Source organism: Triticum dicoccoides, chromosome 7B (genome assembly GCF_002162155.2).
Source record: "Triticum dicoccoides isolate Atlit2015 ecotype Zavitan chromosome 7B, WEW_v2.0, whole genome shotgun sequence".
NCBI classification, from domain to species: Eukaryota; Viridiplantae; Streptophyta; class Magnoliopsida; order Poales; family Poaceae; genus Triticum; species Triticum dicoccoides.
In genome coordinates, this window is record NC_041393.1 from 290612551 (window position 1) to 290636042 (window position 23492).

General features: G+C 42.4%; 1 long non-coding RNA gene and 1 pseudogene across 1 annotated transcript; both read right to left on the reverse strand.

Moving 5' to 3' along the window:
• Nucleotides 1-488: 488 nt before the first annotated feature.
• Nucleotides 489-2216, reverse strand: LOC119336265. Its single transcript, XR_005162338.1, has 3 exons — nucleotides 2036-2216; nucleotides 1212-1352; nucleotides 489-889 (listed from the first exon to the last, which is right to left on the reverse strand). It is a non-coding gene; the product is annotated as an uncharacterized LOC119336265 (long non-coding RNA).
• A 3934-nt stretch (nucleotides 2217-6150) lies between these two features.
• On the reverse strand, nucleotides 6151-7500 carry LOC119342184 (annotated as a pseudogene).
• Between the last annotated feature and the right edge of the window lie 15992 nt (nucleotides 7501-23492).

Genomic DNA, 23492 nt, shown 5'->3' on the forward strand with positions numbered 1-23492 from the left:
AGCCAGCAACAGCAGCCAGAAGCATTGGCATTATTGATGATATAACTGAACCTTTATATAGCAAGTGTTTCAGAGATTTATATTCGACACAACAACTTGCTGAATACTACTTTGAACTTAAAAGGTGAGGGAGAAATCAAAACTTGAGTCACACAGTCACATCAATGATGCGATGAGAATGAAAAAATCAATTGAAAAGTACCGCTTAATATTTCACAGTTTCATCATGGTCATCAACACCGCTAAGTTGGAATTTGAGAGTTTTAGGAAATGTGACTGTGATTCAGTAGATTTCCCTTCTGCCATAAATAATGATGTATGGATAGCTGCAACTTTTCTTCATACTATCCCAACGCACGGACACATGTAGGACAACAAAATTACAGCAATCATGGGAAAACATACCATTACCAAAATCAAAGGTATAACATAATATATTGTCAGCATGATAAAAATGAGATCATGTTAATTTCCCTATAAAACTGAGATCAAAGGTATATATTTCACAGGAATTTGACAACCACGATCATATGTTCTGAATGGCGCTTCAAGGATTAAAAAAATAGATTGCCCTAGAAAAATAAAGAAATATTCAAGGAACACAACTGATGGTTGAATCCTGAAAGTCTAAAATCTCTAGATCACATATCTAGCATCTGATACTTACATCCCTAGTAAAATATAATTTTAAAATTTCCTAGAATACGAAAAGAGCCCTATATAGCTACAAGAGATATGTATGAGGTGACAAGCTCTTACACATGTATATATGTATGAGGTGGTCAGGAGTGAATCCCTTTTCTGATATCTTTCTTTCATCCATTGTTCTCTGTCTCGCTTGATCCAGTCATGTTCCAGCACTCCTCACAAAAGTATCACTTCCAGACTCCTAGTATGGGCCGAAAGGAGGAGTTTTATTTTTTCTGATTATACATGCAACAGGGAATAGTTAAAAAACAATAACAAATTAAATGATCATGTGGTGAACCGGCTTCTTCTCCACTGCATTTACTGATGACATAGGAAGTCACTGCAATATGGTATTATGAAATTATTTTTCATGAAAAAATGATGATACACTTTCATCTAACCAACTTGAATACTCACTTTCCTCAAGAAAACAATCTGAATAGTTTTGTGCATGGCATGATCCAAATTCAGATGGCACACTTTCTTATATGCTGTCTATTAATGAGCGAACGGGTACTTACATGTATATGAGGCCAGAACCAGGCATCACGGACAGGGTATCTATCTTCCACATCATCAGCAGGGAGGAGCTCCTCCTCGGCTGCTCACTGAAGGACGACAACGATGTATCCCATTTCCCATCTCTATTGTGGAAATGCATTCTAGAAACAATAAAAGAAACAGAGAGTTATACTAAAGAAGAAAAATCCTTGCATGCCAATTGTATGAAATAGCTAATGCAATTATCCCATATATAAATGCATCCCTAACACCAGCAACCGCTCCAGAATATATTCCACGTAAAAAAAGCACCGATCATAGATTTATGAGATAAAAGTAATAGAGTCAAGTTAGACTACCCAAAACGATGCATGTGGTTCTACTTGTCACTTTTGACCTTAAGTGGTTTCCGTGGACACATAGTATGATGAATTTACTACATAGTGACCTTAAATAGTTTCAGTACACATATAGAAGGATAGAAATTCTACATGTACTAACTACCACCAAAGCCATGTTCTATTGGATCCAGCTTGAACAAAAAAATTATATTGATTCATCAATCATAGACATAAATTTTGGCTCAAAGAAGGAGGACTACATACAACTTCCAAAATTTTATGTGTGCCAACCAGTGGTTTCGGGCTGACATTCAGATAGATGATGTAGCTTGGAAGTAATTCTAAATGACAGTCATTTTCCATATTATATATGCAGGTGCATGCTAGTGCAAAGTAGTGCTACATCACGAAGTTGTTGTAAGGTACATCGGGAAATAAATAAAAATTCAGTGCAAGCATGGTTGCAAATTATTTGGCAAGAGCGTAGCGTGTAGGCCACTTACCAGGTCTGGCACCCATACTCCCCTAGTAATTAGCAATGGTGAAAAGTCTAAACCAATTGGATGGCACAATCAACATAAGCAAAAAAAATCCTTGGGCGCCTCTCCACGATCCGTTGCCCGGTCCACCTTGGAGTTTGGCCTGCTCCGAGCCCCGTTTGTGTTCAGCAACGGCAGCAGCCCTGCAACTGCAATCATTTATCCTAGTCTCCATAGTAGAACAATGGATGATCACAACTTCAAATTCTAGTATATACTGAATTAGTAAGGACCAACGGGATAGCAAAAATTCAGAAAATTTCATTCCAAAATAGAAACCTCTAATTAATCAGACAATAAACTTGCCGTTTGATCTGATGATGAAAGACACAAATGAATGGTTACCGTGCATGCTCATAAAAAATCCACACGAGAGTATGCAATCATCAATTCAATTTTTACAGCCTGGGAGTTAACACTGATAGGCCTTGCCTTGGATCAGGTCAAAACGAATGACCACAAGAGTTTATTAGTACAGACTGCAGACCAAAAATTCCTCTTAAGCACTTTTTACTCACTTCTGTATTGTTTTATTCAGTACTTCAGTTCTTCAGTTTAGCATTCTAAACAAGCCAATGATGTTGAAAACAAGGTATGCTATTACAGATAGTTTTAAGGCTTGTCAACCAATGAATTTAGTAGCACACAATTAAACAACATCAGGTGACAAATTCAGCTTCCATGCTAATCCTAAATACTGCAACAAAATGTTTGACAGAATATGCAGGTCAGTTTGGCACTATAAGTTCCCAATCATTAGCTCGCCTCAGGGGTAAAACAAGCTACCATATAGTAAAGTACCAAATCACATGAGCAGTGTTGTAATCAGTCATGTAGATATTATAGAACATCACTAATTTTAACCAGTTCTGTAGTAGCTGTATAACTTTAGTGATTTTGGAAGCTTTGTAAGACTAATTCCCAAATTCCATCTGGTAGTAATTAAAAAATTCCATACAATGAAAATACTCGTATATATTTCCATCATGAACTCAATATACGTGTGAATAAATCGATAAGTAAATCAATATGGTGCATACTCTAAAATCTCAGAGATCTTTGATGTCGTAGAAGTTATTAGTCTTCTACTCATTTCGGAAATCCCTACAAAAAAGGGAGTACATTTCAAACTCCAGAACATGATGGTGCAAACGGTGAACTGAATAAAGCTATAATGGGCCAGTATACTACATGGAGCATAAATCTGCAACATGAATTTTGTAGTTATAGTATTAATACTTTCTTCGAAAATGAAAATTTGTTTGCAGCATGGGTGTGAAGCATGCATGCCCGTGCACAATCAAGGATTGAAGTCCAAATCTCAGCATGTTCCACGTCACCAGAACATCATCGTATTCCCAAGTAACCAAAAATATTGTTACTCCTGGTTGCCGTGAAATTTCTGCAACAAAGAGGGGACAATTCAGTACAAAGAGAGATAACAGAGAGAAGGGAGATGTAGTGTTGTTGTCATTGTGCTCCCTCACCTCCCGGCCCTGCAACTTGAAACCACCGGCGCCTCTGCACTGCAACCCCGTATGCACATCGTCCCTCTCCCTCGCCCGACACAAGACACACAAGCTAGCACCGGCCAAAAATCAATCAATCAATCAGTCAGTCAGGGGAAGCTTGTTGATTGACATCCAAAAATTCAATGAGATAGAGAGCAGAATGAACTCATTAACAGCACACATAAACAACCAACCATCCCCTGGTTCAAACTAGTACTGGTACATATTTATAGATTCGACGGTTCGGTTTAGGCACCAGAAAGCAGAAAGCAGAGATATAAGATGACAGATAACAGAGAACCAAAAAGCAGGACGATGACACAGAGAAAAACGTTCAGATTGCAATTCGTGTATACCAAGCTATGCTATGCATTTTGGCATAAGTTGTGGAATCACGCACATATTTTCTTTCAAATAAAAGTAGTATTCAAAGTCTGAATTCAGTTTCAAAGAACAAAGCACGCATACTGAAGTTCGATGATAGGTCGACGGAGGTTGTTCCTGCAGGACACCTTGTCGGACAGCGCTGAACTTGTTGCCGGTGATGCTAGGCACTGGGGGGACGGCATGAACAACATCATCGGCGGGAACATCCTGACGAAGCATTGTTAAAAGCAGTCATACAGAATATAATATTCTAGATGATAACAATAAAAAATACAAATGCAATAATCCACCAAATGTAGGAAAGATTTCTTATAGAATATATATTCTAATCCGTGATAAATAGAGATCTGAAACCATTGATCACATGCAAGAAAACAGGAGGAGGAGGTGCACAACTACATGTACGGCGTGCAGACGCTGCTGAACTCATGAGTCGTGGGCTCCTGTTGCTTTCGTCAATCTCGTCATCCCCAAAGTCAAGTATAGTGCCATAACATCAATCATATATGTGTTGGCATTTTACTCTACCTGTTATGACAGGGATGGCCTTGCTTTAAATAGAGCATGTTCATAGTGTGAGAGTTCAATCAAACTCGGCGAACTCATTGATGGTGTCCAATTTACTAGGAATTGGGTTCTCTCATCCATAGCTGCCACAACTACTTAGTTTTACCTAAACAAGGAAGGCAAGGTCAAACAATTTAATTCCATGCGTTGGACATTTATAAATCACATGACAGATGTACCACGCATTCATAATTGTACAAAGTAACTACCAAGTGTTCCCGAAAGAATAAATCCACACACGCAATCAGCTAAACATAAAAATTTACCTCAAAAAAATAGGATGTATGGTGAGTTAGTGCTTGCACGGGTTCATATTTTCCTTACTTCTGATTCGCTCTCCACAATATACTTGTTCAATTGATCAGGCCCCTAAAGTTCCAGAAAAGGAAACATTGTACAGTTTATACAGAACACAAATTAGGTAAAAAGAATATGGCAATCTCAAAATAAATTGTCATTAGTGTTTTCCCACAACCTGGGGATCCAAGCAGAAAAAGACCAGATCGCATGACTGGCACCAAAAAGGGAAGATGAAACCATAATTAGGTATTTAAAGCAGTAACATGAAACACTAAAACTTATAAAATGCAAATAAAAACCGCAGATCTTGGTGAACTACCTTCGATATGAATTCAGAGGTGGCTTACGGTTTCAATCTACCAATCACTATGATGACCAGATGACACATAGTTAACTGCAATACTACACGCCCTGCCCTGTTCATCGCTTAGGGCAGCAATGTGGTCACTGGCTAAAGATTAAAAAAATTCAGGCGCCTGGTTTGAACAATAACACACGCCCTCCCCTGTTCCCAAAAAATACCATCAACATGGCCACTGGCTAAAGTTTCAGGAGTACCCATTCTTGGAGTCGCCCACTCGAGTCCTAAATGTTTTAGCAAAGTATAAAGTACAAAGGTTAATCATGTGTCGCTGCATGTTTCAGAAATTATATGGTAAGGAATCAAGCTATAAACTCAGGCATACCTTGGTATCTTGGCCTTCTAGTTCATCAAAGATCAGGTTCAGCCTTTCAGGTACCTAATAAGAAATAAGAACAGATTTGTCAGGTGGAAACTTAGATACCAACGATGACCGTGTATGCCTGAGACCAAGAAGCAGCTCATCAGGGAGGTGGGTTAAGACAAGAAGCAGCTCATCAGGGAGGTGGGTTAAGACAAGAAGCAGCTCATCAGGGAGGTGGTGAATCTAAGGATGCCCATCTGCACCAGAGAGCAGAACAAGATGTGGTGTGGTGAGACTGCAATAACATGCTCATTGCCCATAACAATGTGGCAGACATACGAAATTCAGTTTGTTCCTAGCTACTCCCTCCGTTCCTAAATATAAGCCCTTTTAGATATTCTAATGTGGACTACATACAAAGCAAAATGAGTGAAACTACACTCTAAAATACGTCTATATACATCCGAATGTAGTCCGTATTGAAATCTCTAAAAAGGTTTATATTTAAAAACAAAGGGAGTAGATTGTATGTCCTGTATATAAATGGACCCGAGAGATGAAATTTATTTCTCTCCCCAACCAGACATACCAGCCCCAGCTTCTTCCCAGCGGTTGTCGGATCATGCTCCAGGACAAGATTTTTTACGAGGATTGAAATGCAAACCCTTGTGTTGCTATGCTGCCACCCAAGATAGTATTCTTGGATGAAAGTTATCAAATACCAGAATGTAACAGAACTAAACATTACATATGTGAGATTTGAAATCACTCGCCACAGAACAAGCCTATTGTCGCAAGAAAGTGCTAATGAAACACAAGTTTTATAGCAACCACGGTTTAATCATCATTTGGGACACGGTAAAGACCAACCACAAACCTAGTCACAGAAGCAGCTTCCCGGCCATGAAGCACGCGAACTTATTGCTCTGAGAGTACTCATACGGCACCCCAACCATGGTGAGCAGCCGCTCCAGGACCTCCTTGGCCTGGTCGGGCTCCGCGGTCTCGCACTCCAGCTCGTAGTTTGTGCCGAAATGGAAGTGTGTCTCGTCGAGCTCTAGCACGAGCCCCTGCCCCTCGCCCTCCTCGAGCTCATACACACCGCGGGTGTTCCGGAAGCCGCCGAGGCAGATGAACGGCGCTTTGTACCCGCCGACGCCGTACTCGTCGGAGATGAGCCGGATGATGGGGGAGTCAACCGCGCCGAGACGGGCGGGGTTGTCGACGCAGGTGAGGGCGAGGGCGGGGTCGAGGGGCTCCACGACCTCCTCAACGCGGCTGACGCCGGCGTTGATGCGTGGGGGCGCTTGAGCGTGAGGACGGTGTAGGAGGGGTCGCAATCGTCGGTGCCGTAGAGGCGGACGTCCCGCTAGGCGGCGGTGGCGGCGGCGGCGGCGGCGAGGGACCGCGGAGCTCCGAGAGTACTCATATGGCACCCCAACCATGGTGAGCAGCCGCTCCAGGACCTCCTTGGCCTGGTCGGGCTCCGCGGTCTCGCACTCCAGCTCGTAGTTTGTGCCGAAATGGAAGTGTGTCTCATCGAGCTCTAGCACGAGCCCCTGCCCCTCGCCCTCCTCGAGCTCATACACACCGCGGGTGTTCCGGAAGCCGCCGAGGCAGATGAACGGCGCTTTGTACCCGCCGACGCTGTACTCGTCGGAGATGAGCCGGATGATGGGGGAGTCAACCGCGCCGAGACGGGCGGGGTTGTCGACGCAGGTGAGGGCGAGGGCGGGGTCGAGGGGCTCCACGACCTCCTCAACGCGGCTGACGCCGGCGTTGATGCACGGGGGCACTTGAGCGTGAGGACGACACAGGAGGGGTCGCAGTTGTCGGTGCCGTAGAGGCGGACGTCCCACTGGGCGGCGGTGGCGGTGGCGGCGGCGGCGGCGAGGGGCCGCGCGGGGGCGTCGGTGCGGAGCAGGCGGGGCGCGAGGAAGGAGGAGAGGCGCCGATGTGCAGCCGCGTCGGGGATACGGAGCTTGATCTTGATCTCCATGGGGTTGGGGTTGCGGCTAGGGCTGGGGGGGCGGGGGCTGGAAGGGGCGGGCGGCGGCATCTACTCTGGGAGTTCTAGGGATCGAGAGGAGCGGACGAAAAAACCTCCGAAAAAAAACCTACGAAAAAAAACCAGTGGAGGGTGGGACGAACAAAAACCGGACGAAAATGGTGGGACGAAAATAAAACCCGGAACGCGACCTACCAACTGAGACATTAGGAGTAGAGATAAACACCCTTAGCATATGAAGATACGATTCCATTATCACTAAACTCACATTGGTAGGGAAGGTGTTTCTTAGGGTTTTCAGAACAAGTAAAATCATATATTTCACATAAATTCCAAGCATAGCATTGCAAACGTTGAATTTGATCCAGTAAAAGTTTCCCTTTTTCAGATATACGGTGTCACACATAACAAGCATGCTCATCTAAGATTGTCCCTCAACTAAGCTAGTGGGGGTTTCAGCACGAGCACAAAGGGATCGAAGATGATCCAAGTAAAAAGCTTCAAGAGTGTGATAGATTTTGAGTGGTTCTTCAACCATTGGTTCAGTAGGTACAACTAATTTTTTTGGTATTTTGCGTTTCCTACCCATAACTAAAGATAAAGAACAACTTAGAACAGCAAATAAAAATTACTTAGTGATAAAGCAAACAAGCACACACGAGAATATTCACCCCATGCTATGACTCCCCAGCAACGACACCAGAAAAAGGTCTTGATAACCCAGAAGTATAGGGGATCAATTGTAGCCTCTTTTGATAAGTAAGAGTGTCGAACCCAACGGGGAGCTAAAGGTAGAACAAATATTCCCTCAAGTTCTATCGACCACCGATACAACTCTACGCACAATTAACGTTCACTTTACCTAGAACAAGTATGAAACTAGAAGTACTTTGTAGGTGTTGTTGGATAGGTTTGCAAGATAATAAAGAGCACCTAAATATAAACTAGGGGCTGTTTAGATAAAGAAGCAATAAAGTAAATATAGCGAGCGTGGAAAAGTGGTGGTAGGAGTTGTGAAATTGTCCCTAAGCAATTGACTACTTTACTAGACCGATAGCAAGTTTTATGTGGGAGAGGCATAAGCTAACATACTTTCTCTTCTTGGATCATATGCACTTATGATTGGAACTCTAGCAGGCATCCACAACTACTAAAGATCATTAAGGTAAAACCCAACCATAGCATTAAAGCATCAAGTCCCCTTTATCCCATACGCCACAACCCCCTTACTCGGGTTTATGCTTCTGTCACTCAAGCAACCCACTATAAGCAAATCATGAACGTATAGCAACACCCTACATCGGGAGTCCCTCACGCTTGCGCGACATGGAGGGAACAATAGTATAAGAACATAAACACAAGCAAATTAAACCAATCATAGCAATTCATCAATCACCTATAGGACAACGAAAATCTACTCAGACATCATAGGATGGCAACACATCATTGGATAATAATATGAAGCATAAAGCACCATGTTCAAGTAGAAGGTACAACGGGTTGCGGGAGAGTGGACCGCTGAATATAGATGGGGGAAGTTGATGGAGATGTTGGTGAAGATGATGGAGGTGTTGGTGTAGATTGCGATGATGATGGTGGCCCCCGACAGTGTTCCGGCGCCACCGGAAGCAAGGGGGAGAGATCCCCCATTCTTCTCCTTCTTCCTTGACCTTCTCCCTAGATGGGAGAAGGGTTTCCCCTCTGGTCCTTGGCTCCCATGGCGTGGGAGGGGCGAGAGCCCCTCCGAGATTGGATCTGTCTCTCTGTCTCTCTCTGTTTCCGCGTTCCCAGATTCTGCCCTTTCACCGTTTCTTTTATATCCAGAGATCCGTAACTCCGATTGGGTTGAAACTTTCGCCCAGATTTTTCTACGAAAATTAGCTTTCTTGCGGCAAAAGAAGAGCAGTAACCACCTTACGGGGTGCCCACAAGGGTCAGGGGCGCGCCCCCTACTTCGTGGCCCCCTCAGGCACCGTCTCGCGTTGATTCTTCTTCCCAGATGTCACAAATATTCCAAATATATTCTCCGTCCATTTTATCCCATTTGGACTCCGTTTGATATGGGGTTTCTGCGAAACATAAAACATGCAACAAACAGGAACTGGCACTGGGCACTGTATCAATATGTTAGTCCCAAAAATAGTATAAAAAGTTGCCAAAAGTATATGAAAGTTGAATAATATTGGCATGGAACAATAAAAAATTATAGATACGATGGAGACGTATCAGGGGGGTAGGACAAAATATGTCATGCAAGTTCTTTCCATAAGCACGTATGACTATTTACGAAAAACATGCCTACATTATATTTATGAACTGGAGCTAGTGCCGTATCGCCCTAGGTTATGATTGTTATATGATGAATATGATCCAATGAATTCACCGATCCAATGCCTACGAATTTCTCTAATATTGTTCTTGTTAAGTTAATACTGCTATTGTTACTATTGCACTTGCTACAAAATCACTACTATCACTGTTACTATTACTATTCTATTGCTACTACTATCAAAACTACCATACTACTTTGCTACCGATCACTTTCCTGCAGATAATTAATCTCCAGGTGTGATTGCATTGACAACTCAGCTGCTAACACTTGCAAATAATCTTTGGCTCCCCTTGTGCCCAATCAATAAATTTGGGTTGAATACTCTACCCTCGAAAACTATTGCCATCCCCTATACTTGTGGGTTATCAAGACCTTTTTCTGGCGCCGTTGCCGGGGAGCATAACTAGGTTTGTGGAGTCACTTGGGATTATTAACAAATTATCACTACGAAGAATTTGAAGGATGCTAAGACTAAGATATTTCCCTATAAGACGAGGGGAGGTAAGGAACTACCATCCAGCTCCGCTTTAGATTCACCTTCTATTATAAGTAGACTTGCAACACCACACATGCTATCAATTTTGATTTGTCGCAAGTTATTAATGATGCTACTTCTGCTATGAATGCTACTCTTGACGATGCTAGTACCTTGCTTGATGATAATGTGCCACTAGGTGAATTTCTTGATTAAAAAATTGCTAGAGTAAGACAACATGAGATTATTGAAACTGATGAAGAGCTTGAAACTGGAAATCTTGAAACACCTATTACACCTAGTTCTCCTAGATATGAATTGCCAAAGGTACCGGAAGGTTATGTTATGGATGAGGAGACAACTAGATATATTCTTGTTTGTAAGGATAGAGATGATTGGAAAAATTATTTTGTAAGCACAAAGAAAAGACATTGAATGCTGAAATGAAATGTGATCCTAAGTTTGCTACTTTACCTATCTTTGTTGATGATAAGGATTATGAATTCTCTGTCAACCTAGAATTAATTACTTTTGTTGAATCTGATCCTTTCCATGGTTATGAAACAGAAACTGTTGTGGCACATCTTACTAAGTTGAATGGCATAGCCACCCTATTTGCTGATGATGAGAATATTCACTATTATTATATTCTCAAGTTATTTCCTTTCTCATTAACGGGTGATTCCAAGGCTTGGTATAATACTCTTGCTCTTGGTTGTGTGTGTAGTCCCCAGTATATGATTTATTACTTCTCTGAAAAATATTTTCCTGCTCATAAGAAACAAGCTGCCTTACAGGAAATATTTAACTTTGTGCAAATTGAAGAAGAGAGTCTCCCACAAGCTTGGGGGAGGCTTCTCCAATTGCTTAATGCTTTGCCTGATCATCCTCTTAAGAAAAATGGAATACTTGATATCTTCTATAATGGACTAACCAATGCATCTAGGGACTTCCTAGATAGTTGTGTTGGTTGTGTTTTCAGGGAACGAATTGTTGGACAAGCTGAAGAATTATTGAATAACATATTGAAAAATTATGATGATTGGATCCTTCCTGAACCACCACTTAAACATACTCCAAAGAAGAGGGGTATCTTATATCTCAGTCCTAAAGATATGCAAGAGGCAAAGAAATATATGACAGAGAAAGGTGTGAAAGCAGAGGATATTAAAAATTTACCACCTATCGAAGAAATACATGGGCTTGAAACATCACCACCACCTAAGGTGGCAGAGGTAAATTCTTTATTAAAGTTTGATGAAGGTGATATTCCTTGTAATAAACATCCTGGTCAATGCCTTTACGAGTTTGATAATTACATTAGAAAGCAAGATCACTTCAATGCAAATGTTATGAAACAATTAAAATACAATTCTAATATGATTGTTCGCTTGAGTGACTTGTTATTTAGAATCTCAAATGATGTTAGAGGAGTAGGGAAGCATGCCTCTATGGTTCAAACTCAACTAGAACAAGTTGCTAAATCTCAAAAAGAGTTGTTAGATGAAATGAATAATAATATCAATGATCATGCTGTTAGAGTAATGACTAGAGGAGGTAGAATGACTTAGGAACCACTTTATCCCGAGGGACACCCAAAAAGAATTGAACAAGACTCAAAGAGTTAACACTGATGCACCTAATCCTTCCAAAAAGAAAAAGAAGAAGAAAAATGATAGAACTTTGCATGCCTCTAGTGAACCTGAAGTAGAAAAACCTCCTGATAATGATAATGAAGTCTCTATTTCTGATGCTGAAACTCAATCTGGTAATGAACACTCACCTTCTGATAATGAAAAATATAATGATGAGGTTCATGAAGATACTCAAACAAATAATAAAGAACCAGATAATGATGTTGAAATAGAACCAGCTGTTGATCTTGATAACCCACAACACAAGAATAAAAGATATGATAAAAGAGGCTTTGTTGCTAGAAAACATGGTAGTTAAAGAGAATCGTGGGTTCAAAAACCTATGCCCTTTCCACCTAAGTCAACCAAAAGGAAAGATGATGAAGAATTTGAACGCTATGCTGAAATGCTGAGGCCAGTCTTTTTGCATAATCGCTTGACTGATATCATTCAAAGTACATGAAAGACATCATCACCAATAAGAGAAAAATACTGAAAGCTGAAATCTCCACCATGCTTGCTAATTATACTTTTAAGGGTGGAGTACCTAAAAAACTTGGAGATACGGGAATACCAACTATACCTTGCTCCATCAAAAGAAATTATGTGAGAACTGCTTTATGTGATATAGGAGCTGGTGTTAGTGTTATGCCTTTCTCTTTATATAAAAAACTTGATTTGAATAAACTCACACCTACTGAAATATCTTGCAAATTGCTGATAAATCAACTTCCATACCTATCGGTATTTGTGAGGATGTGCCCGTTGTTGTTGCTAATGTTACTATCTTAACTGACTTTGTTATACTTGAGATGCCCAAGGAAGACAACATGTCGATTATCCTTGGTAGACCCTTCTTGAAAATACTGCAGGGGCTATTATTGATTGCAATAAAAGCAAGATCACTTTTCATATCAATGGTAATGAACATACGGTGCACTTTCCGAAGAAACAATTCCAAGTGAATGGTATTAATGTTATTGAAAAATCTCCGACAATCACTATTGGAAGTTTTCAACTACATATACCTACTGCCAAAATAAATATGAAATGCTTATTGTTGGGGACATTCATATCCCCATTGAGATAACTTAGTGTTTTACGAAAGTTCTTCGGTTTCATGCTAATCGGAAGTGCTTGTTAATAATACTTGATCAACCTTATTAATGAATCATTTTTGAGAGGTATGAAGTTGATGAATTTAGTGAGCACTACCTTATCTCCCTACCTTTTTTTTTCTGTTTTTATTAGTTAAATAAAACAAAATTCCATGCTTTGTCTGTTTTCTGAGTTTTCCGTACAATAAAAAATGACCCAAAAATAAAAGTTCTCAGAATGCTCTAAAAATTTAATACGATTTTTTCCTGAATATTTAAGAAATCTTAGTGCAAATAACATCAGAGGGAGGTGCTCCAGGTGGGCACAACCCACCTGGGCGCGCCAGCACCCTAGCGCGCCCTAGTGGGTTGTGGTCCCCACGTGGGCCCCCTCACTTATCTCTTCGTCCCACATCATTACCTACCTAAAAAAATCACCATTGCTCTCTCTCTCTCTCTCTCTCTCTCTCGTGTTCTTGCTCTCAAATCCGCGAATTTTGATCTCTTTGCTCGAAGCTCCGTTTTCGAAAGTGTTTCGTGGGATTGTTGCTTGGTATGTGACTCCTCCGTTTGTCCAATTAGTTTTTGCGTTAATGGTTTATAATTAGAATAACTACTAACTCTTGGTGCTGCTGTAGATGAGCTTGCATGTTGAATTCTTAGAGTTCTAAGTAGTTTGAATGCTTGATATGGCCTCTATGCATCCCTATGAGTAGTTGCTATCAATCTTGTGAAGTTTTGTTGAGAAACTTTTTGTGAACTAAAATTTCAGAATTTTGTTCATAGGAAAAAGATGAGTATATTTAGGAAGTTTGCTTCCAAGAAAAACTCCAAGGGGGTTATTGGGGAGTAATCTGACAGTGATCTCTGCACCCAGAGAATGGTGGCGGTACGGCCGTGCGAATGGCCGCATAACCCATTCTTGGAAGGGGCCCGAATCCTTCAAGAGTTTGCACAATATGCTACTAATGCCGGCCTCACTGACTTCATCGCAACTGAATGTGAATAGTATCATCTCCTCACAAATTCCTTTGTGCAAAATTTTCATTTCTTGAGTAGGAATAATCCTCCTGAGGTCCAGTTTAACTTATATGCCGAATCCCATGAGATACCACTTACAGAATTTTGTGATATATGCTTACTACCTTCTAATGGTAGTTTATTAGAGCCTAGGCCCGCGGAGTTTGATGGTTTTTATCGCACTCTGACAGTGGGGGATGAGAGAAGGGTATCGAGTGTCACTGCTACTAGCTTACATTTTCCTGTTGTTCATTATTTTGCTCTATTCATTGCAAAGTGTTTTCTTGATAGAGAGAAGGTAGGTGCACTCAGTGCCCCAGACTTCACTGTTTTACGCCATGCACTTCACGGCGACAACACTTATAGCTTGGGAGCTATTGTGGCACGTCGCCTCCACCTTAACCGATCCAAGGGTAAAATACATGGTTGTATTTATGCTACTCATTTGGCGAGTCACTTTAACATTCAGATACACGAGCATGATTATCCTTTACCCAAGGTTTATTTTGATCGCTCGGCTATGGCATACCACCACTTCATTGATAAAGAGAACACCACTATGTATGTTCCTTATAACTTGTTCTTTAGTGAGATTACCCGTGATGTTATTCTGTTGCATGCATCTGCTTTGTTTGATCATATTGCCAGGGGCGGATGCAAGATTATGCCTGACGACATTGTTGCCTATTGGAACAACCTGGCTGCAGCAGAGGAGGAGCCTCAGTAGTTGGACCCTCAGGTGCCCGCTCCCCAGCACTTCAACAAAGGACCCCATGGTTTCTTCGAGTGGTGATTACCAAGTTAGGCCAAAAGCCTAAGCTTGGGGGAGTACGTATTTCCACCGACATTACCTTAATGTTTACACATTTCATTCCAGTAGCCGGTGTCCACACTTATTCATTGTATTATCCATGTTATATTTATTTTCTCGCCTTCGTCTTGTGTGTTTGAAAAACTTTGAGAAAATAAAAAAATATTTCCTGCTTCTTTTTGATTTTTCTTTCTAGTGTAATTAGTTGTAGTATTTAGAAAGAAAACCCAAAAAGATTTCCTTGTTCTTCTTTTTCATGTTGGGAGCTCTCCCATGTAAATAGTTTTTCTCGTTTTTGTTTTTCTTTCTTTAATTTGTTTCCATCTAGTTAAAACCAAAAACTCCAAAAATGTTTCAGTGCGTTTCTCTAAATTTCCTTTATTTTTATTGAGTTGTGCCGAGGAGAAGACCACGATGAAAATATTCAGTGGCTCTCATATGCATTATTGTTGATCTAACAGAGAGCCCATATTACCTTGTTATCTTCTTTTTGAATAAAACTATTTGCAGATTCCAGCTTAGTCCACGACACTCTTGCACTCTTATTATTTTCATATCGTTCGATCGTGCAAGTGAAAGACAATAATGACGATATTTGATGAATTGGTGTGGCAGAGAGAAACGGGTATGAACTGAACTTGTTCTATTTTTGTAAATATGTTTAATCTGGTATCCATGATTCTGAAGGAAATATGCCCTAGAGGCAATAATAAAGTTGTTATTTTATATTTCCTTATATTATGATAAATGTTTATTATTCATGCTAGAATTGTATTAACTGGAAACTTGATACATGTGTGGATACATAGACAAAACACCGTGTCTCCAGTATGCCTCTACTAGACTAGCTCGCTGATCAAAGATGGTTAAGTTTCCTAGACTTGGACATGAGTTGTCATTTGATAAACGGGATCACATCATTAGTGGAATGATGTGATGGACAAGACCCATCCGTTAGCTTAGCATAATGATTGTTCAGTTTTATTGCTACTGCTTTCTTCGTGTCTAATATATATTCCTCCAACTATGAGATAATGCAACTAGCGGACATCGGAGGAATGCTTGTGTGCTATGCAACGTCACAATGTAACTGGGTGATTATAAAGATGCTCTATAGGTATCTCCGAAGGTGTTTGTTGGGTTGGCATAGATCGAGATTAGGATTTGTCACTCCGAGTATCAAAGAGGTATCTCTGGGCCCTCTCGGTAATGCACATCATATGAAGCCTTGCAAGCAATGTGACTAATGAGTTAGTTACGGGATGATGCACTACGGAATGAGTAAAGGGACTTGCTGGTAACGAGACTGAACTAGATATAAAGATACCGACGATCGAATCTCGGGCAAGTAAGATACCGATGACAAAGGAAATAACGTATGTTGACATTGAGGTTCAACTGATAAAGATCTTCGTAGAATATGTGGGAACCAATATGAGCATCCAGGTTCCGCTATTGGTTATTGACCAGAGAGGTGTCTCGGTCATGTCTACATAGTTCTCGAACCCGTAGGGTCCGCACGCTTAACCTTCGATGACGATATGTATTATATGAAGTGTGTTTTGGTGACCGAAGGTTGTTCGGAGTCCTGGATGAGATCACGAACATGACGAGGAGTCTCGAAATAGTCGAGAGGTAAAGATTGATATATTTAAAGGTAGTATTAGGACACCAGAAGGGTTCCGGAGTGTATCGGGTACATACCAGAGTACTAGAGGGGTTACCGGAACCCCCCGATGGAAGATATGGGCCATATGGGCCATAGGAGGGAGGCTAACCAGCCCACAAGGGGTTGGTGGACCCCCACAAGGGAGGAGGCCGAATTGGACTAGGGAAGGGGGTGGTGCCCCCCTTTCCTTCTCGCTCTCTCCTTCCTTCCCCTTTTCCTCCTCCGGTAGAAGGAAAAAAGAGGGGGGCCGAATCCTACTAGGAGTATCGTCCTAGTAGGACCCCCCCTCCTTGGCGCGCCACTTGTGGCCGGCCTCCTGTAACACCCCGGATGTAACTTTCCACAATTGGAACTCCGTCTCTTGCCTTTTCCGGCTATGTGATATGTTATTTCCTCAGTGGTTGGGTTTTGTCTTTTTGTTTTGCATTGTGTTCATGTCATGCATCTCATCTCATAGCATCATGCGCATTGCATCTGCATGTTTTCATAAAACTCATAGCCGTTCACAGTTGCCTTTCTCTCTTTGCCTCCATTGTCATTTTGCCAGACCCTTGTCCTCGTTGACCTCTCTCAGACCCCTCGTGTGCGTGTCCGAAACTTACTCGAACCCGAACCGGTTTGTCGTTACCGATGGATCCGGATCATCGCCAACTGTAAAACATCTTCGTTTTATTTATTGGACTCCCTAGTCTATTTTTCCCGACCGTCCAATTTCGATCGGAGGGAAGAAATAGCCCCTAACCAAAATCCTGTGCTGTATATATAGACCAATCCCCTAGGGAGCAACCCTAAAATCTAGCCCCTTGTCCCATCGCGCCGTCGCCAGTCATCCACTCCTCTCCTTCCTCGCGATCCATCCCGATCCACCCAATCCCTCCATCGATCCAACCAGCCAACCACCTCCCTCCTGCAACCACCCCCAAGGCCGCCCCTTCCTTGCATTGATCTGGAGCCCGACGCTCTCTCTGCGCCCGAGCTACTCCCGATCTCCATGGATGCCTTCCCCTGCCCAAGCTCTTCAACTGCGAGCCTCCCGCTCGCTTGCGCCTGCAGCCACCCGAGCCCCTGTCTAGGAGCTCCTCGGGCATCCATGCCCCGCCGTCCGGCCATCGGTTCGAGCTGCCGATGACCAGGTCATCCCGCTCTCCTTCCTCCCCCTCTCTCTTTTATTCATCTCCCTGCTCTCCCTAATCTCTCCAGCCCTCTCTCTGCTGTGGGTTACAGGAACGATGCATGGAGCTCGTCCATGGAGCCCGAAGCATGGAGCTCCGCTCCGTTCGCTGGTTCCGTCCACCGCTGCCCTAAACTGAAACCCCACGTCTGGAACTAGCCACCCTGACGCCTTTCACCTGCGTGCCCTCGCCGGGCCACCAAGTCCCTCACCTTGCGCGCCAAGTTCGCCGTCGTTGTTCCCTGCATCGCCGCTGCCTGCCCACGACCTCCTCTGCTTTGTCATCGCCCTTGTTTTTCCCGAGGGGAACGAGCAGCGCTGCTCGCGCTCGATCCGCTGGCACGCATTGACCGCGACAACGCCTGGGCCAGCAGCCTCCAAGCCCAGCAACCGGCCTACCTCTCCACCAGCTAGGCCGAGGCCCATGGTGAGAAACCCCCCAGCCCCTCCTATGCACTGTTGGCCCAGCCAGACGCGGCCAGTGTTATTTTTTTCCCTGCGCCGCGATTTCAGCATTATCCTATGTTTTATAGTTTTTCAAAAAAGTCCCTCTAGATCATGCATTTAATAACTCATAAATGGTGCATTGGATTAAAATAATTTATACATGTAAAATGCTTAGAATTTTATCTAGTTACATAATATGATGCTTTCATCCATGTTTAAAATGTTTAAAATTGTTGTTTGCTTTAAAATTGCTAAATGACATGGGGATTTTCCGGAATTGTTGTTTTGTTCCGGCCTCATTTAAACTTGCCTAGATAGGTAGTTTAATTATGCTTCACCTCTTGCCATGTTTAACAACATTTAATATTGTTTGGTAGCTTAAATGAGATTAAACTAAATATGTCAATGTGGTGTTTTATCAATATGCAACTGTTGCACATTGAGCTCCACTTAACTTGTAGTATTGTTTGTTGCACTTTGCCATGCCATGCCTCATTATAGCGGACATGCATCATATTTGATTGTGCATCATGCCATGATTATGCTTGTTGTTTACCATGTTGTTTTCTTCTTTCCGGTTTGCTTCTCTCGTTAGCTTCGGTTTCATTCCGGAGTTAGGAGGATTTGTTCGACTACGTTCGTTTGTCTTCTTCATGGACTCGTTCTTCTTCCTTGCGGGATCTCAGGCAAGATGACCGTTATCCTGGACCTCACTAGTATCATTGCTATGCTAGTTGCCTCGTTCTATCGCTATGTTGTGCTACCTATCACTTGTTTACCATGCATCCCGAATTGCCATGTCAGCCTCTAACCTTTTCACCCTTCCTAGCAAACCGTTGTTTGACTCTGTTACCGCATTTGCTCAGCCCCTCTTATAGCATTGTTAGTTGCAAGTGAAGTTGAAGATTGCTCCATGATGGACAGGATTATGTTTGGATATCACAATATCTCTTATTTAATTAATGCACCAATATACTTGGTAAAGGGTGTAAGGCTCGGCCTTATGCCTGGTGTTTTGTTCCACTCTTGCTGCCCTAGTTTCCGTCATACCGGTGTTATGTTCCTTGATTTTGCGTTCCTTACACGGTTGGGTGATTTATGGGACCCCCTTGACAGTTTGCTTTGAATAAAAATCCTCTAGCAAGGCCCAACCTTGGTTTTAACATTTGCCACCTCAGCCTTTTTCCCTTGGGAGTCGCGCTCCCAAGGATCATTTTTATTTTACCCCCCCGGGGCAGTGCTCCTCCGAGTGTTGGTCCAAACTAGAGCATCGTGCAGGACCGTCCCTTGGCAACTTGGGTTATGTTGGTACATGTACACTTAGCGTATCCAGTGTGCCCTGAGAACGAGATATGTGCAGCTCCTATCGGGATTTGACGTCACATCCGGGCGGTCTTGCTGGTCTTGTTTTACCATTGTCGAAATGTCTTGTAGCCGGGATTCCGAGACTGATCGGGTCTTCCTGGGAGAAGGAATATCCTTCGTTGACCGCGAGAGCTTGTGATGGGCTAAGTTGGGACACCCCTACAGGGTATAAACTTTCGAGGGCCGTGCTCGTGGTTATGTGGCAGATGGGAATTTGTTAATATCCGGTTGTAGAGAACTTGACACTTGACTTAATTAAAACACATCAACTGCGTGTGTAGCCGTGATGGTCTGTTTTCGGCGGAGTCCGGGAAGTGAACACGGTTTTGGGTTATGTTTGACGTAAGTAGGAGTTCAGGATCACTTCTTGATCATTGCTAGCTTCACGACCGTTCTGTTGCTTCTCTTCTCGCTCTTATTTGCGTATGCTAGCCACCATATCATGCTTTGTCGCTGCTGCAACCTCACCACTTTACCCCTTCCTTACCCATTAAGCTTTGCTAGTCTTGATACCCATGGTAATGGGATTGCTGAGTCCTCGTGGCTCATAGATTACTACAACAACAGTTGCAGGTACATGTTATGTGATGATCATGACGCGAGAGCGATGTTACTTGTTTTGGAGTTCTTCTTCTGCTTCTTCTTCGATCAGGGAATAGGTTCCAGGTCGGCAGCCTGGGCTAGCAGGGTGGATGTCGTTTGAGTTTCTGTTTGTGTTTCATCCAATGTCGGATGATGCTCTTGTGTATGATGTTGTTGTATTCGTGTGGCATTGTATGCCTCTTGTATGTATCCCCAACTATTATGTAATGGTACGATGTAATGATATCCACCTTGCAAAAGCGTCTCCAATATGCGCTTCTATCCTTAGTGGGACCTTCGAGTTCCTTTAGGATAGGGTCGCATATTCGGCGTGACACCTCCTCCCCTCCTACTTTATATACAGGGGCAGGGGGCACCCCAAGACACACCAATTGTTTTAGCCGTGTGCGGTGCCCCCCTCCACCGTTTACTCCTACGGTCATATTGTCGTAGTGCTTAGGCGAAGCCCTGCACGGATCACTTCACCAACACCTTCATCACGCCGTCGTGCTAACGGAACTCATCGACTCCTTCATACCTTTACTGTATCAAGAGTTCAAGGGGCGTCATCGAGCTGAACGTGTGCAGAACTCGGAGGTGCCGCACATTCGGTACTTGATCGGTTAATTCGAGAACATGTTCCACTACATCAACCGTGTTAAGTTAACACTTCTGCTTTCGGTCTACGAGGGTAAGTGGACACACTCTCCCCCTCTCATTGCTATGCATCTCCTAGATAGATCTTGTGTGAGCATAGGAATTTTTTTGAAATTGCATGCTACGTTTCCCAACACTGGCATCCGAGCCAGGTCTATGCGTAGATCATATGCACGAGTAGAATACAAAGAGTTGTGGGTGATAATAGTTATACTGCTTACCACCAACGTCTTACTTTGATTCGGCAGTATTGTTGGATGAAGCGGCCCGGACCAACATTACATGACCACATTCATGACATCGGTTCTACCGACGTGCTTCGCACACAGGTGGCTAGTAGGTGTCTATTTCTCCAACTTTAGTTGAATCGAGTTTGACTACGGCCGGTCCTTGTTGATGGTTAAAACAGCACACTTGACGAAAAATCATTGTAGTTTTGTGCCGTAGGTTTGTACGGTTCATGCTAGCAGCTCATAGCAGCCACGTAAAACTTGCAACAACAAAGTAGAGGACGTCTAACTTGTTTTTGCAGGGCATGTTGTGATGTGATATGGTCAATACATGATGTGATATAAAGATTGTTGTATGAGATGATCTTGTTTTGTAAAGTTATCGGCAACTGGCAGGAGCCATATGGTTGTCGCTTTATTGTATGAAATACAAGCACTATGTAATTGCTTTACTTTACACTAAGCGGTAGAGATAGTCATAGAAGCAATGGTTGGCGAGACGACCACGGTGCAACGATGGAGAGCAAGGTGTCAAGCCGGTGACGATGGAGATCATGACGTTGCTTCGGTGATGGAGATCATGAGCACAAGATGATGATGGCCATACCATGTCACATATTTTGATTGCATGTGATGTTTATATTTTATGCATCTTATTTTGCTTAGTATGGCAATAGCATTATAAGATGATCCCTCACTAAAATTCAAGGTATAAGTGTTCTCCCCGAGTATGCACTGTTGCGAAAGTTCTTCATGCTGAGACACCACATGATGATTGGGTGTGATAAGCTCTATGTTCAAATACAACGGGTGCAAGCCAGATTTGCACACGCAAAATACTCGGTTAAACTTGACGAGCCTAGCATATATAGATATGGCCTCAGAACACTGGAAACCAAAAGGTCGAATGTGAACCATATAGTAGATATGATCGACATAGTGATGTTCACCATTGAAGACTACTCCATCTCTCGTGATGATCGGACATGGTTTAGTTGATTTGGATAACGTATCATTTGGATGACTTGAGGGATGTCTATCTAAGTGGGAGTTCTTAAGTAATATGATTAATTGAACTTTAATTTATCATGAACTTAGTCCTGATAGTATTTGCAAATTATGTTGTAGATCAATAGCTCACGTTGTACCTTCCCTATGTTTTTTGATGTGTTCCTAGAGAAAACTAAGTTGAAAGATGATAGTAGCAATGATGCGGACGGGGTTCGTGATCTGAGGTTTATCCTCATTGCTACACAAAAGAGTTATTTCCTTGATGCACCGCTAGGTGACAGACCTATTGCAGGAGCACATGCAAACATTATGAACATTTGGCTAGCTCAATATGATGACTACTTGATAGTTCAGTGCACCATGCTTTACGGCTTAGAACCGGGACTTCAAAAATGTTTTGAACGCCACAAAGCATATGAGATGTTCCAAGATCTGAAATTGGTATTTCAGACTCATGCTCGTGTCGAGAGGTATGAGACCTCTGACAAATACTTCGCCTAAAAAATGGAGGAGAATAGCTCAACTAGTGAGCATGTGCTCAGAATGTCTGGGTACTACAATCGCTTAAATCAAGTGGGAGTTAATCTTCCAGATAAGATAGTGATTGACAGAGTTCTCTAGTCACCATCACCAAGTTACTAGAACTTCATGATGAACTATAATATGCAAGGGACGACAAAAGCGATTCCCAAGCTCTTCGTGATGTTGAAATCAATGAAGGTAGAAATCAAGAAAAAGCAGCAAGTATTGACAATTAAACAAGATCACTAGTTTCAAGAAAAGGGCAAAGGGTAAGAAAGGTAACTTCAAGAAGAATGGCAAGCAAGTTGTCACTCCCGTGAAGAAGCCAAAAGCTGGACCTAAGGCTCAAACTGAGTGCTTCTACTTCAAAGGAAATGGTCACTGGAAGCGGAACTACCCCAAATATTTGGTGGATAAGAAGGATGGCAAAGTGAACAAAGGTATACTTGACATACATGTTATTGATGTGTACCTAACTAGTGCTTGTAGTAACCCCTGGGTATTTGATACTTGTTCAATTACTAAGATTAGTAACTCGAAACAGAGTTGCAGAATAAATAGAGACTAGCTGAGGGTGAAGTGACGATGTATGTTGGAAGTGGTTCCAAGATTGATATGATCATCATCGCACACCCCCTATACTTTCGGGATCAGTGTTGAACCTAAATAAATGTTATTTGGTGTTTGCGTTAAGCATGACTATGATTAGATCTTATTTATTGCAATACGGTTATTTATTTAAGACAGAGAATAATTGTAATTCTATTTACACGAATAAAACCTTCTATGGTCATACACCCAATGTTGATGGTTTATTGAATCTCGATCGTAGTGATACACATATTCATAATATTAATGCCAAAAGATGCAAAGATCATAATGATAGTGCAACATACTTGTGGCACTGCCGTTTAGGTCATATTGGTGTAAAGCGCATGAAGAAAGTCCATGCTGATGGGC